At 43.2% G+C, this 16,112-nt stretch overlaps 1 non-coding gene across 1 annotated transcript; it reads left to right on the plus strand.

Annotated features, from left to right (window-relative positions):
• The first annotated feature begins 14,116 nt into the window (after positions 1 to 14,116).
• Trnaa-cgc (transfer RNA alanine (anticodon CGC)) lies at positions 14,117 to 14,189 on the plus strand. The gene has a single exon. It is a non-coding gene; the product is annotated as a tRNA-Ala (tRNA).
• Positions 14,190 to 16,112: the final 1,923 nt, after the last annotated feature.

The raw sequence follows: 16,112 nt of genomic DNA on the forward strand, positions 1-16,112 counted from the left end.
CTCGTCCATGGATGTGTGTGATGTCCTTAGGTTAGATTTCAGTAGTTCTAAGTTCTAGGGGACTGATGACCTCAGCTGTTAAGTCCCACAGTGCTCAGAGCCATTTGAGCCATTTGAAACTTTTTATCTATATAATAAAACTTACTATCAAGGGACAAAGTGTTGTAATATAATACTGGACTCACAAACATAGAAGATTGCCTCCTGCCTCCACTGACGATGTGAGGAAATGACAGAAATAGTTTTCCCGTCTCTTGAGAACTCTTTGATAATTCGAAGAAATCATGTTACGTACACTTGTTAACTGAATTTCACGTTAAATCGAGGTTGCTGTTTCATTCCTTTTAGTAGAGTTAGGTTATCGAGAGGGCGGCTAAGGATTTGCCAAGCCTCTAATATACATACTAGGTGATGGCTACCCATTTGCTCCAGCAACTTTCCTACACGGCTCGTTAAGGCAACGCTCCTTAACTACTGGAACAAGTGTCGTCCTTTCCTGGTTTGAGGAGAGCTAACAGATTTTCCTCTCTCTAGGAGTTGTGGAAGCTGACTGTCATACAAAATTCAAACATTCGAGGAAGATTTCCTTTGAAGCCACTGGCAAATGTCGAGGGATGCAGTATCTGAATTGCTTGTGGCTGGAGGCAGTGTCACGAGTATTTGACAGTGGCGATTCCTGCTCCCACGTGGAGAAAGAGCTGTAGTAAGACTCAGAACTGGTGGATGTGAGGTCCAACCTGACCCTCCCTACGGTCGCAGTGTAGCGGTGAATCTCTGGATCCTGGGTGGAATTGACAGCATTCTTCCCAAAATGCTCTGCAATCATCTGAGCTATGTATTTAGGCGTTGTTTGGAGACACTTCTGTTTCTGCACTTCTGCTATTGTTAACAGCTGTGTTTACCGAAAATCATCAAGATGGCTTCCCATACTTTTATATACCTAATAGAACCGTTAATGGAGTTCAGGAACGCTTGCCATGATGTTATCATTAGCTATGTGTCGAGCACTTGCTCCTGCGACACGAAATGCCTTGAGGTCTCTGCTGTCGAGCGGCACTTAAACCATGGAAGAGCTACACGCCCATATTACTGAGAGGCACTCACTGGTTCACCGAAGTATGGGTGGCCTCCTAAGATGACTGGAGAACTGTGGTATGGATAGCGTAGCAGCATAATGGATCGCTCGTGGAATGGCATCCACCCATTCCTGGACGCTGTCACGATGTTCGAACACAGCCAGCTGACAGAAAGGCATCCAATCAGGCCTGCTGACCATCCATTTTGACGGCTTCTCTTCAAGTAATGCTCCACCCCGTAGGTTAATGCAGAGTGGAAAATTGACACTGCAATGAAGGTCATCAATGAATACTTAATGAACAGAGTTACCGAGGGCTGAGAATGACCCAGTAGCAGCACAGAAATGGGTGGGAATACATGTGTTGAGGATACACATTCGGTGAGATGTCACGAGGCTCTCCAAAACCCGATTTCAAGGACAAGTAGAGCGCCAAAGAACATAATGGCCATTGAAGTCTTCCAGTAGGGGAAATGGTCAGGAGAGCTGTTCAGTCAGGTCTGCGAGAGCCTCAGAGTCTGTTGTATATAGTCTATTGCATCTAGCAAGTATAGCAGCAGGGAACAAACAGTGGTCCCCTGCTTGTAGGCCAGTAGCCAGAGGGAGAGCAGAGGAATGTTGTGCGTTATTGACAAATACAGCGACCTGTCGATTGGCTCTTTCCCCTGTCATATCATCCTTGCAATAGAGCATATAGCCGCGTTATACAGGGGTATCAGGCGCTTTAAAATGCGTTTTCTGCAAACACAATCACAGGGATCGTTCCTGTGCAAAGAATTTTAGTTCCTCCATATCTTTCGTGAACTCATTAACGTTCCACTGTATGAGGGGACGCATTTGTCATTGGGGTATCTCTTTCTTTCTTACTTTCTGTCAGGGAGGGGAGCCTGCGATGGGTGGAGGCTCAGCCTTGGGGCTAGATGATTGCCCCAGTTCGACATCATGGTCCAAGATTAAGATTCTAGAGGAGTATTAAATAAGATGTCGTCGTAATCATCAGACTGTGTACTTTCCGTCTTTGTCAGTGGGTGATTCTTCGCCCTCGACTTCGATATTTTTGAACGAGGCAGCTTCAGGGCCACAACTGCTGAAGTGGTAGTGGCAGCGCTGGACTGTTCACAAACCTTGGTCTTTGCAGAGGTAAACACAGCCTGTTCTAAAGTTGGCAGGTGGAGGGCAGGCTTCGAAATGACTGCAGCAGCACAAGTACTTTTAGAAACGTAGCTGCTAGTACTGACACTAGTAACCTCCGTTTGTGTAGCAGCATCAGCTTTCTGCACTGTTTCAGTACTGGCGCAAAGGACCTGGCGAAAAGTGGTGACATTATGGCTTTCTGAGTCTTTCTGGCTTCATCTATTGAGATCCGCTTTGTGGTCTTAAGCTCTTGGAGCTTTCGTTCTTCAAAAAATATGCTGCAGTACCGACTCCAGATAGGATGATCCCCAGGAAATTCACATACTCCAATGTCGATGAACAAGACACTCCTTCGTGGACAGCAATATTTTTTCTCTGGCAGCTTGGACGAAATTTGCTAGCGACGCATCTGAGCATAGTTTTTGTCTAGGCACAGCAAAAATAAGATATTGATAGAGACAAACGGTAAGTGACATCGGAGAGGAATATCTGCTGTCATAAATCTACCGATAATATACATTAAAGCGCCAAAGAACTTGTATAGGCATGCCTATTCAAATACAGAGATATGTAAACAGGCAAAATACGGCGCAGCGGTCGGCAACGCTTATGTAAGACAATAGGTGGCTGGGGCTGTTGTTAGATCGGTTACTGCTGATGCAGTGGCAGGTTATTAAGATTTAAGTGAGTTTGAACATAATGTTATAGTCAGTGCACGAGTATATCCGTGGTAGGGATCTTCCCGTACGACTATTTCAGGAGTGTACCGTGAATATCAGGAATGCGGTAAAACATAAAATATCTGACATCGCTGGGGCCGGAAAAAGATTCTGCAAGAAGGGGACCAACGACGACTGAGGAGAAACGTTCAGCGTGTCAGAAGTGCGACCCTTCCGCAAATTGCTGCAGATTTCACGGATGGGCAATCAACAAGTGTCAGCTTGTGAACCATTCAACGAAACCTCGTTGATATGGGGTTTCGGAGCCGAAGGACCACTAGTGTGCCCTTGACGACTGCACGACACAAAACTTTACACCTCGCATGGGCCCGTCAACACCGACATTGGACTGTTGATGACTGGAATCATGTTGCCTGGTCGCACGAGTCTCTTTTAACATTGTATCGAGCGGATGGACGTGTATGGGAATGGAGACAACCTCCTGAATCCATGGACCCTGCCTGTCAGCAGGGGACTATTCAAGGTGGTGGATGCTGTGTAATGGTGCTTAGCGTGTGCAGTTGGAGCGATATGGGACCCCAGGTATGTCAAGATACGACTCTAACAGGAGACACGTACGTAAGCATCCTGTCCGATCACGTGCATCCATTCATATCCATTGTGCATTCCGACGGACTTGGGAAAATCTAGCAGGTTATGCGATACCTCAAATTGTTCAAATGGCTCTGAGCACTATGGGACTTAATGCTGAGGTCATCAGTCCCCTACAACTTAGAACTACTTAAACCTAACCATCCTAAGTACGTCACGCACATCCATGCCCGAGGCAGGATTCGAACCTGCGACCGTAGCGGTTGCGCGGTTCCAGACTGTAGCGCCTATAACCGCTCGGCCACACCGGCCGGCTTGCGATACCTCACACGTCCACAATTGCTAGAGAGTGGCTTCAAGAACACTCTTCTTAGTTTAAATACATCCGCAGCCGACTAAACTCCCCAGACATGAACATCATTGAGCATATCTGGGATGCCTGGCAACTTGCTGTTCAGAAAACGTCTACACCCCCTCGTACTCTTACGGATTCATGGAAAACCGTGCCGGATTCAAGGTGTCTGTTCCCTCCAGCACTATTTCAGACAATAGACGAGTCCATGCACGTCGTGTTTGCGGCACTTCTGCGTGCTCGCGGAGGCCCCACACGACACTAGGCAGGTGGACCTGTTTCTTTGGCTCTTTTTTTATACTAATCCACTAGCAATACATTCTGAATGATGCGCTGCTTCCTAATCTCTGTCTTCCAGTTGGCTTCTTATATGCATTGTTATTTTATTACATGGTTCGCAACGAAGCTGAGATTCCCAGCTATAATGTATAATCCGAATAAGATTGTAGTTACCGCATACATTCACGTGAAAGCTGGCGAAGCTAATGGGGTTTCGCGATGTGGCCCCTCAGCATACTGATTTCTATCAGGAGAAACTTCCGCTCGGAGCTTCATTATACGCGAAGGCTCTTAGCGTGTGTGAAAGTCGATTATGAAAGTACTGTCAGCGAAACCAGGAATGTATTAAGAGTTCATCTAACGGAAGCCACTACACGCCTTCATAACGTTGAGGCGCTTCAGTAAGGTTAACAAACGGTTGCTTCCATTGTGTAAAGTACATAGTCATTTAGGACATTACTTTTCATCGAACGGCCAAGGCAAAACTGTTTTAGATATTTCAGTTCCAGTGTATTCAGAAATACGATGGAAAGTTCTTTCGGATATGCATGTCCGAATGAACAGGCACTGCGGCGACTACAGCCTTTATGAAATACTTTCGGAATTGCGAATATGGACTACCGCCAGCTGTATAATGAAATGACGACAGCGAAAACTCTGTGCCGGACCAGCAGTGCCCGTACGTCTGGATTACGCTGTGATTCGTGGTCGGATAGCCAAAGGGTAAGGCGATCGCTCGCGATAAGTGCGAAATCCGGGTTCGAGACCAGCCCCGACACAAATTTTCGTTGTCGTCATTCCATTATACAGCTGATAGTTATTCATATTCTCAACCCGGAGTACATTAATGCAAGGATATTTTTTTATGTAAATAACGTATTTTTCAGTTTTATTCTGATAATAGGCCTCAAAACATATACAGTACACGAGATAGGGAACTATAGTTTGTGAAAACTGCAACATGAAGGGAGTTATAGTTTATGAAAACTGCAACATGAATACAGAAACCCAGTTCTAAAGGGAAGACTTTGTCGAAAGTTATCTGCGTTATCTACATCTATACGCATACGTTGCAAGTTACAAACAGTGAGTGTTCAGAAGAACTTCACAAGTCTGTCTACCTTTACCAACCGCAATTGAACCCATAGACGTCACTATCTGTGCTCCGTAAGTTAGTCTCCTCCAACTAATATTGCATGGTCGGAATATTTCAACGCTACTGAAATGAGAGTTTCTTTGAATGAGTCTACTGTTGTTACGGCAGAATCGAGAGGTCGTTAAAAACATCCTATGCTCGAGTTCAGCTAGGTCGGTTAACTTCTTAGTGGCACTTAATTTCGACCTTGAGAGATATGATTCTTTGGTCATTTGCAGTGGACAGTCCCTCTCGTAATGCATCTAAACTGTCTTTTCGATATACGCATATCCCAAATATTTCGGAGCTTTCTACTGCATGTTCCATTCGTCTCCCGGAGAGTGACAGCTTTCCTGGAGGACGATAAATTCAGCGAATATGCTACGAATGCTTCTCCAACGTCCTGTTAAAATTCTGACATACGAATGTCTTTACTCGGTACGCCATTAGATTTCGTTCTCTGCACATCGATCTCTAACTATCGCCTAGCCCAAGAAACCCCAGTGTGTACTCCATAAGTATTCTGCTATCTGAGTAGCTGCTTCCTTGTAGTGCAATCCTGACATGTCAAGGGGAATTCTCGAATGCATAATGCAGAAACATAAATTTGTATCCAACGTCGTCTATCGTTGAGATCCTCCACTCGGCTCCAAACAAAAGGTCTTAGATCAATTCTGGATACGAGAGAACTAAATGTTACCTCTGCTTGTACCCAGTGAACTAGGCCTGCATCCTTCAGCACTTCTGCCAGCCACTTGTACGAACTTAGTATAGCTTCTTCACCCAATCAAGCAGAATAATTGGTGCCTGAGAGACTCAGCTTACTGGCAACTTCATCCTGCATGCCCTATAAGCCAGGGCAGAAATAAAAGAAATTAGAGCCCGCACGGGAAGAGTTAGGTGTTCGTTTTTACCACATGCTATTTGAGAATGGAACGGTCGAGATATTCTCTGAAATTGGGTCGATGAACCCTGTCTTATACAGTTAAGTGTGAATTGCAGTGTAGGCATGTACATCTCAGATGAGGCTTCCGGCAGACGTTCCAACCACACGTAAGACGTCGTTCCAGCGCTGGACGCTCTTTCGCTAAAAGGTTTCGTTACGAACCCAACATTGGAACTTCATTTAAGAAGCACGGCGTGGCCAGTTCTTGGTTCAGTGACCATCCATGAACGCCACGTGCTGTTGACAACTTTCCCTTTGCTGTTACCGGACGGGTGGCGGAAGGAGTGGTGGTTTAAACTCCCTGATCACGAGATTTTGCGCCAACGTCCTGGATTAAATTTCAAACATCTTCACAGTGTCTCGTTAATTGAGGTCGTGCAACACTGTTGATGGTTATCCGTCTGTCGGACGGGGACATTAAGCTCGGCGGGGCCTTGGTGCTCTTCTAGAGGCATATATGTCGGCACTGAGATTCACCCTCTCGTTTCTCTCATCTTCTCCAACATGAATACACTACATGACACTACACACATACCATTACAGTCATATTGCACTTACTCACACTAATCTGGTACATCATCAAGGGCCGGCCACGGTGGCCGAGCGGTTCTAGGCGCTTCAGTGCGGAACCGCGTGACTGCTACGATCGCAGGTTCGAATCCTGCCTCGGGCATGGAAGTGTGTGACGTTCTTAGGTTAGTTAGGTTTAAGCAGTTCTAAGTTCTAGGGGACTGATGACCTCTGATGTTAAGTTCCATAGTGCTCAGAGCCATTTGAACCATTACATCATCAAGGGAAGGTGTTTGCGTGCGCGGAGGACAGGAAAAACGTATTCAATTAGGCAAATAAACCTACCCTTCGGGGTCTCCCATACGACTTTACTAGTGTGCTGGACGGACTAACCTACAAAAATCCATTTTTATTAACGTAGGAAAATTAAGAACATTGTGACCATATGTGTAGTTATCCTTCTCACAAGGGAACCTCCCCATCGCACCCCCCTCAGATTTAGTTATAAGTTGGCACAGTGGATTGGCCTTGAAAAACTGAACACAGATCAATTGAGAAAACAGGAAGAAGTTGTGCGGAACTGAGACAAAATAAGCAAAATATACAAACTGAGTAGTTCATGGGAAGATAGGTAACATCAAGGACGCTGTGACAGCAGGAGCTCCGTGGTCTCGTGGTAACGTGAGCAGCTGCGGAACGAAAAGTCCTTGGTTCAAATCTTCAATCGAGTGAAGATTTTAATTTTTTTATTTCCAGTTTATGTGACAAACTCTTATGTTTTCATTACTTTTTTGGGAGTAATTATTACATCCACAAGAAAACCTAAATCGGGCAAGGTAGAAGAGTCTTTTTACCCATTCGCCAAGTGTACAACTTAGGTCGGTCGACAACATATTCCTGTCATGTGACGCACATGCCGTCACCAGTGTCGTATAGAATATATCAGATGTGTTTTCCTGTGGAGGAATCGGTTGACCTATGACCTTGCGATCAAATGTTTTCCGTTCCCATTGGAGAGGCACGTCCTTTCGTCTACTAATCGCACGGTTTTGCGATGCAGTCGCAAAACACAGACACTAAACTTATTACAGTGAACAGAGACGTCAATGAACGAACGGACAGATAATAACTATGCAAAAATAAAGAAAGTAAAATTTCCACTTATGGGAAGACTTGAACCAAGGACCTCTGACCTCTTCATCTGCAGCTGCTCACGCTACCACGAGACCACGGCGCTCCTGAACCCACGAACTCCGTAATGTTGCATATGTGACCCATGGACTACTCAGTTTGTATATTTTGCTTATTTTTTCACAGTTCCATACAACTTCTTCCTGTTTTCTCAATTGATCTGTGTTCGGTTTATCAAGGCCTATCCACTGTGCCAAGTTATAACTAAATCTGAGGGGGGTGCGATGGGGAGGTTCCCTTGTCAGGATCCGAACCGTTAAACCTTCTGAGATGGTCAACACATACTTTTTGTTCACATTTTTATGAATCCACATGCATAACTTACGTTTTATTTCTTATAGACTATTCAATATAGTGTGAGTACGTAATTTAATCTTCAAATGTTGCTCTTTCTGGTTCATGATCGCTTTATTCAGACTTCTTCTAGGAGATTTTAGTAACAACACATGTGAGATAGCCAAAAAATATAAATAATACCGCTATTAATAATTCAGTCATATATTGTTTTATGTGAAGAAGCAATTTCTTTCAGAGTGCCACACGATCTGATCTATGAACATATACTGCAATATGGTCGCGAATCGAACAGTGATCCTGAACGTATAGAACAAATTTCTGTATTTCCGACTATGATCACACGTTTTTAAAACAGATCTGAAAAAGGTCATTGCTGACCGAAACCGTTAGTCTGGAGGCCTAACATTCTGTGATGATGGACGGAAACAAAGAATTTTGTTGATCTAAGAAAGACGCGTGCATTCGAACTCGCTGTAACGTGGAAATTTCATTTTTGTAGCTGCATATAGAGTATCACGGACCCTGTCACTTAAGTCGAAATCGTCTGAACTCCAATCGTGTGGATTAAAGGATATTTTTATCCAAAAACTGTAGATTAATTTCGTTTATCATTATCAACAAAGAGGGTTGTACGGATACAATGAAGGATTTCAAGAGCGGTGTTTACAGCTGTTGCCGTTATATCTCAAAGATTTCTCATGCAGATGGAGAGGAAACGTCTGGAGATAACAGAAGCGTTGTACATCGAACACGGCCTATCAGCCCAGATGTTTTAACTGGAGGAAACGAAGAACTGCTCTGTTTCTGCAGTACACACGCAGTTGCGAATTACTGTTACTTTATTAAACTAAAAGAAGCTACTTTATGTGATTTGTGATTGCTAAATATCCAAATGTAGGCCAAAGAGCCGAACAGCGTCTACGTAAAATGAAACGTAACTAAAATTGTGAGTTCAGCTAGATACGAAAGTCGTCAACTTGCCTTCATCGCTACACGATTTCAGAACGAGACTAAAGTATGCTTCAATGCTCCTTTTCTGCTTTATTAATTGAGAACGGTACAAATGCAAACTTTAGTCACAATTTCTAAGCCGAACGCTTTGTCCTAGTCAGCACGGATACCATAAATGTTCGAAACATGGTACAGTACGAATCTGAGTTACGAAAACTCACTATATACGGAGCTCAGCGACGGCAGTGACAAGTAGAAAAAAAAAGAGAGATTACTCTTCAAAGCGAAGTGAAACTTTGCAACAGAGCGCTGCGTTTTACAAACTTTTTCTCTTGTGGATCCATTAAGGAGCTACTCGTACAGCATGGTAATCTAGCTGCGCGCTGCTCTCATAGAGAACATTCGAAACTCAATACCGCGCTTGTTTAGTTGCCCGTTGGTATCTTTTCGTACGTTTTAAGACACATTTCATTGTGTCATCACTAATAGTTCTCCTGAACGATTTCGTTTATAATAATTGTCTTTGTGTTTCACAATCCCATACACAGTGTCCCAATCAGGCCCGTAAATACGATCATATACACCACTAGGTTAAATCTGCGATGAGGGCAATACTAATTTCTGATAATCAACCCTTAAAAATAGCATTGTATAGTTATGATTGAAGAAAGAGGTTACAACGCAGCATTTCTTAAAACATTGTAAAATCTTTGTGCGGTTAAAGGCGCTGCAGTCTGGAACCGCAAGACCGCTACGGTCGCAGGTTCGAATCCTGCCTCGCGCATGGATGTTTGTGATGTCCTTAGGTTAGTTAGGTTTAAGTAGTTCTAAGTTCTAGGGGACTGATGACCTCAGCAGCTGAGTCCCATAGTGCTCAGAGCCATTTGAACCATTTTTTGTAAAATCTTTATTAAACAACTTATTATGTAATGATTAGACGAGATAACAAAAATAATGTTATTTTGTGGCACATTCGTTTTTAATATCCTCTTTATTTTAATTTGTATTTTATGGTGGTTTATACCAAATACGAAAAAAATAAAAGACATCTTACTACAGTGATAACTTTACTTTGTTGCCACATTGTTGTTATTTGCCTATGATGATGGGTCAAACCACCCCAACAGTTCAGTGTATTGCATTTATTGTAGGATACAGCTCTAATAATCCATCTACTAGAATAAAAGAGAAAATTTTCCATTTTTCAAAATCGTGTATCTTCGAAAATTCTTGCCCGATTACGTTGAAGTTATGAAACGTCGTTGCATTCTATTACAAGCCAGTTTTAAGATATGTTTCTCACAGCTTTTGAGATCTTCTGTAAGAGCGTTTCTCTATTATTAAACTTACAAAAATGTGTGTTATATTCATTATAATAGGTATACAGAAACACACGAATAGTACAAAGCAACCATGTGTTAGGATTTCGGTGCTTTCTGCCAAACATTTTCGTTGATCTGCGATTAGAATTAGTTACAGTTCCGATATAAGTACAAATGTAGATGTTCGTTTCCTCAAATTCTCGATTCTTTGAAAGTTCTTCAGGGATTGCTTTGAAATTTTTACACAACATTTCATTCGATACTCACTTATTTTGTGTAACAATTGGAACGCCATCAGTCCATCTGTTGTATTTGTAGCAATGTATACCATCAAAAGTATCCAGACACACCTAAAAACATACTTTTTTCATATTAGGTGCATTGTGCTGCCACTTACGGCCAGATACTCCATATCAGCGACCTCAGTACTCATTAGACATCGCGAGAGAGCAGAATGGGACGCTCCACGGAACTCACGAACTTCGAACGTGGACAGGTGACTTGTGTCATACGTCCGTAGGCTGGATTTCCACACTCGTAAGCAACTCTAGGTCCACTTATAAAAATCTGATATTGAAGTGGAAAGGGAAGAATACGTATAGCAGAAAAGCGTACAGGCCGACCTCGTCTGTTGACTGACAGAGACCGCCGACATCTGAAGAGGGCCGTAATGTGTAATAGGGAGACATCTATCCAGACCATCATATAGGAATTTTAAACTGCATCAGGATCCCCTGCAAGTACTATGACAGTTAGACAGGAGGTGAGGAAACTTCGATTCCATGGTCGAGCGGCTCCCCTTAAGCCACATATCATGCCGGTAAATGCCAAACGACACCTCGCTTTGTGTAAGGAGCGTAAGCATTGGACGATTGAAGAGTGGAAAAACGTTCTATGGAGTGACGAATCACGGTACACCTTGTGGCGATTCGACGGCAGGGTGTGGGTATGGCGAACGCACGGTGAACCTCATCTGCCAGCGTGTCTAGTGCCAACAGTAATATTAGGAGGCGGTGGTTTTATCGTGTGGTAGTATTTTTCATGGAGGGGGCTTACACCCCTTGTTGTTTTGCGTGGTACTATCACAGCACAGGCCTACATTTGATGTTTTAAGAACCATCTTGCTTCCCACTACTTAAGAGTAATTTGGGGATGGCTATTGCATCTTTCAACACAATCGAGCACCTGTTCATAATGCATGGCCTGTGGCCGAGTGGTTACACGACAATAACATCCCTGTAATGGTCTGGCCGGCACAGAGTCCTAACATGAATCCTATAGTTCATGCCAGGCCTCACCGTCCGGCATCGATACCTCTTCTCTGTGCAGCACTCCGTGAAGAATGGGCTGCCACTCCCCAAGGAAGCTTCCAGCACCTGATTGAACTTATGTCTGCGGGAATAGAAGCTGTCGTAAAGGCTAAGGGTGGGCCAACACCATATTAAATTCCAACATTACCGATGGAGGGCGCCACGAACTTGTAAGTCATTTTCAGCTAGGTGTCCGGATACTTTTAAGCACACAGTATATATACATATATGCTGGAGATAAATTGCATCACCAACTTTTAAGCCTGGGTAGCTGATGCCAGAAGAAACCAAAATTACTAATGTTGTGTAGGTCGACAACGCACCATTTTTAAACTACAGAAAGTTGGCACCACGCGCTCCGATTTGCCATGGGATTGCCCTGTTGCCGTTCGTCCGTTGACGGGCAGCGCTATGATTGTCGGAGGGCGTGGGGCCAAGTTTCCGTATTTTAGAAATGGTGCCTTGTCGACCTACACAACATTTGTAGTTTTGGTTTCTAATCTTCACAATGGGAAAACATCGATACCAGAAATGTCAAAATGTAGGTTTCCGATTTACGTCAAATTTTTATTCGTTACTGCAATAAACGTTTAGACACATAGTGGAACTTCCTAAGCAAACTGGAGGGCTGTGTTTATGACTTATTGATTTATGATTGGAATGCTATTACAGACTTTGAATCTGCTATGACAATAAACAAGTCTCATGGTCAGAGAGAGGGGTAAAGGGTAGATAGAGAAGAAAAGGGTAGGAGGAAATGGACGTAGAAAACTGGAATGAGGAGATGGACAGAGAGAGGGGACGGGAGGAGGCGGAGAGAGGGGTGGGAGGAGAAGATGGGGAGCGAGAGGAGGAGGCGGTGATGATGGGACAGAGGAGGGTGGAGGGATAGCTGGACAGAGACTAGGAAGAGAAAGCTAATGGGTCGTATATCCAATTCCAATACGTGTTAAAAACGTATGCATTATCTTTTCCCTGTTTTTCATTTAAGGAGACTGCGCCGCAGCAGTACATGGCAACGTACAGCTAGTGTTGTAATAAGCATTTTGCCGAAGTTCTAGAATTTTTTCTTGTTGCTATTAGTTAAATATAACAACGAAAAATGTTTTTGTGGGAATAGATGTATATTTAAAAAAGCCTGACTTTCTTATTTGACTTTTGTTTTACCTGCTAAAACGCTCACGGTGGTCACATTGCAATTATAACGTTACGAGTCGGTATACCACCTTGCCACACAGTAAGGGAAGCATCTTCTACATTTTCCACAATATTTCGTTAACAAATAAAATTACCTAAAAATACTCCAAAGACTGTTACGGGGAGAACCGACGGCACATTGAATATCGTTGTTACGATATCTCTACTGTTGCCAAATACACCCACCTAAAGAAACATGCGATTATGTTTAATGAAACGCAAATATTATCCCATTCACCCACCTACTGCGATTCTGCCGTCACAAACGCTGTTGAGGTCAGAATGTGTAACTACGATCTTAGCCGATACAGCGGCTGCACTCTTAGTGGTGCAAGGAAACGGGTGCTTGATATTGAAATTCAACGGAGAAATCAGCTGAGTTATCCACCATCAACTGAAATAACAACGCTATCATTGTCCTTCAACTCATAGACATCAACATAATCTCCAGTATCATATTGAAGTTTCATGACGTCGTGACGTCTCCATGACATAGTTCAGCCAACCGAAGTACCTAACAGCCTATTGGATTCTCTATACCTATGGTGACGAAAGGAGTCATCAAAAGCTCGAGAAAGATAAGACAGACGTTGCAGGAAAATTTGTGAAGCATTTGCTCAATACACTGTCGGCTAGATGGAGTTTGATATAGTTTACAGATAATAACTGATTGTCAAGTTGTAGGATATTAGAGACGTGCGTTTAATGTATGGTGAAGCAAGATGCAAAGCTCGAAAATCCCAAGGAATGTGCAAAGCAAGTTTCGCAACAGCCATGGTACGAAGTGAGAACAAAACATGTAGGAGTGGACAGACACTAGACACCATGATTTGTCTACCCTGTATATTGGCTATTTCGACAAGCTGTGCAACAACCTTGGATCACACTGGAAAACTATATTACTATATATTACTTGGGACATACAGTGCCCGTGACAAGGACGTCAACAAGGATTACCCTCCCGCCTTACTTTCCAAAGAATATGTATGAATATTCAATGGAGACCACCTTGAATATTTCCCTTGTCATTTCGGAAATAACTTTTTTGACATGTGTGCATTGATCGGTATGTACAATCATTCCACAATTTTATTGTATTTTTAATATATGCTCTGCGACAAGTACGTAGAACTATATTTTGTACCGAGCGAGGTGGCGCAGTGGTTAGCACACTGGACTCGCATTCGGGAGGACGACGGTTCAATCCCGTCTCCTGCCATCCTGATTTCGGTTTTCCGTGATTTCCCTAAATCGTTTCAGGCAAATGCTGGGATGGTTCCTTTGAAAGGGCACGGCCGATTTCCTTCCCCATCCTTCACTAACCCGAGCTTGCGCTCCGTCTCTAATAACCTCGACAACGGGACGTTAAAACAGTACTAACCTAACACTAACCTAACTATATTTTGTTTCTCATATGATTAAAATATTCTCTATGTTATAATGATGATATGATAGGTAAATGTTATCTGAATGCAAGATAATGCGACAACCCTGTTATGGATATACACTATTGGCCATTAAAATTGCTACACCAAGAAGAAGTGCAGATGATAAACGGGTATTCTTTGGACAAATCTATTATACCAGAACTGACCTGTGATTACATTATCACGCAATTTGGGTTCATAGATCCTGAGAAATTAGTACCCAGAATAACCACCTCCGGCCGTAATTACAGCCTTGATACGCCTGGCATTGAGTCAGAGCTTGGATGGCGAGTACATGTACAGCTGCCCATACAGCTTCAACAAGATACCACAGTTCATCAAGAATAGTGACTGGCGTATTGTGACGAGCCAGTTGCTCGGCCACCATTGACCAGACGTTTTCAATTGGTGAGAGATCTGGAGAATGTGCTGCCCAGGGCAGCAGACGAACACTTTCTGTATCCAGAACGGCCCGTACAGGACCTGCGACCTGCAACATACGGTCGTGCATTATCCTGCTGAAATGTAGGGTTTTTTTTTTTTTTTTTTTTTTTTGTCATCAGTCAACTGACTGGTTTGATGCGGCCCGCCACGAATTCCTTTCCTGTGCTAACCTCTTCATCTCAGAGTAGCACTTGCAAACTACGTCCTCAATTATTTGCTTGACATATTCCAATCTCTGTTTTCCTCTACGGTTTTACCCCTCTACAGCTCCCTCTAGTACCATGGAAGTCATTCCCTCATGTCTTAGCAGATGTCCTATCATCCTGTCCCTTCTCCTTATCGGTGTTTTCCACATATTACTTTCCTCTCCGATTCTGCGTAGAACCTCCTCATTCCTTACCTTATCAGTCCACCTAACTTTCAACATTCGTCTATAGCACCACATTTCAAATGTTTCGAATCTCTTCTGTTCCGGTTTTCCCACAGTCCATGTTTCACTACCATACAATGCTGTACTCCAGACGTACATCCTCAGAAATTTCTTCCTCAAATTAAGGCCGGTATTTGATATTAGTAGACTTCTCTTGACCAGAAATGCCTTTTTTGCCATAGCGAGTCTGCTTTTGATGTCCTCCTTGCTCCGTCCGTCATTGGTTATTTTACTGCCTAGGTAGCAGAATTCCTTAACTTCATTGACTTCGTGACCATCAATCAGATGTTAAGTTTCTCGCTGTTCTCATTTCTACTTCTTCTCATTACCTTCGTCTTTCTCCGATTTACTCTCAAACCATACTGTGTACTCATTAGACTGTTCATTCCGTTCAGCAGATCATTTAATTCTTCTTCACTTTCACTCAGGATAGCAATGTCATCAGCGAATCGTATCAGTGATATCCTTTCACCTTGTATTTTAATTCCACTCCGGAACCTTTCTTTTATTTCCATCATTGCTTCCTCGATGTACAGATTGAAGAGTAGGGGCGAAAGGCTACAGCCTCGTCTTACACCCTTCTTAATACGAGCACTTCGTTCTTGATCGTCCACTCTTATTATTCCCTCTTGGTTGTTGTACATATTGTATACGACCCGTCTCTCCCTATAGCTTACCCCTACTTTTTTCAGAATCTCGAACAGCTTGCACCATTTTATATTGTCGAACGCTTTTTCCAGGTCGACAAATCCTATGAAAGCGTCTTGATTTTTCTTTATCCTTGCTTCCATTATTAGCCGTAACGTCAGAATTGCCTCTCTCATCCCTTACTTTTCCTAAA

The sequence above is a fragment of the Schistocerca serialis genome, chromosome 6 (genome assembly GCF_023864345.2).
Source record: "Schistocerca serialis cubense isolate TAMUIC-IGC-003099 chromosome 6, iqSchSeri2.2, whole genome shotgun sequence".
Lineage (NCBI taxonomy): Eukaryota > Metazoa > Arthropoda > Insecta > Orthoptera > Acrididae > Schistocerca > Schistocerca serialis.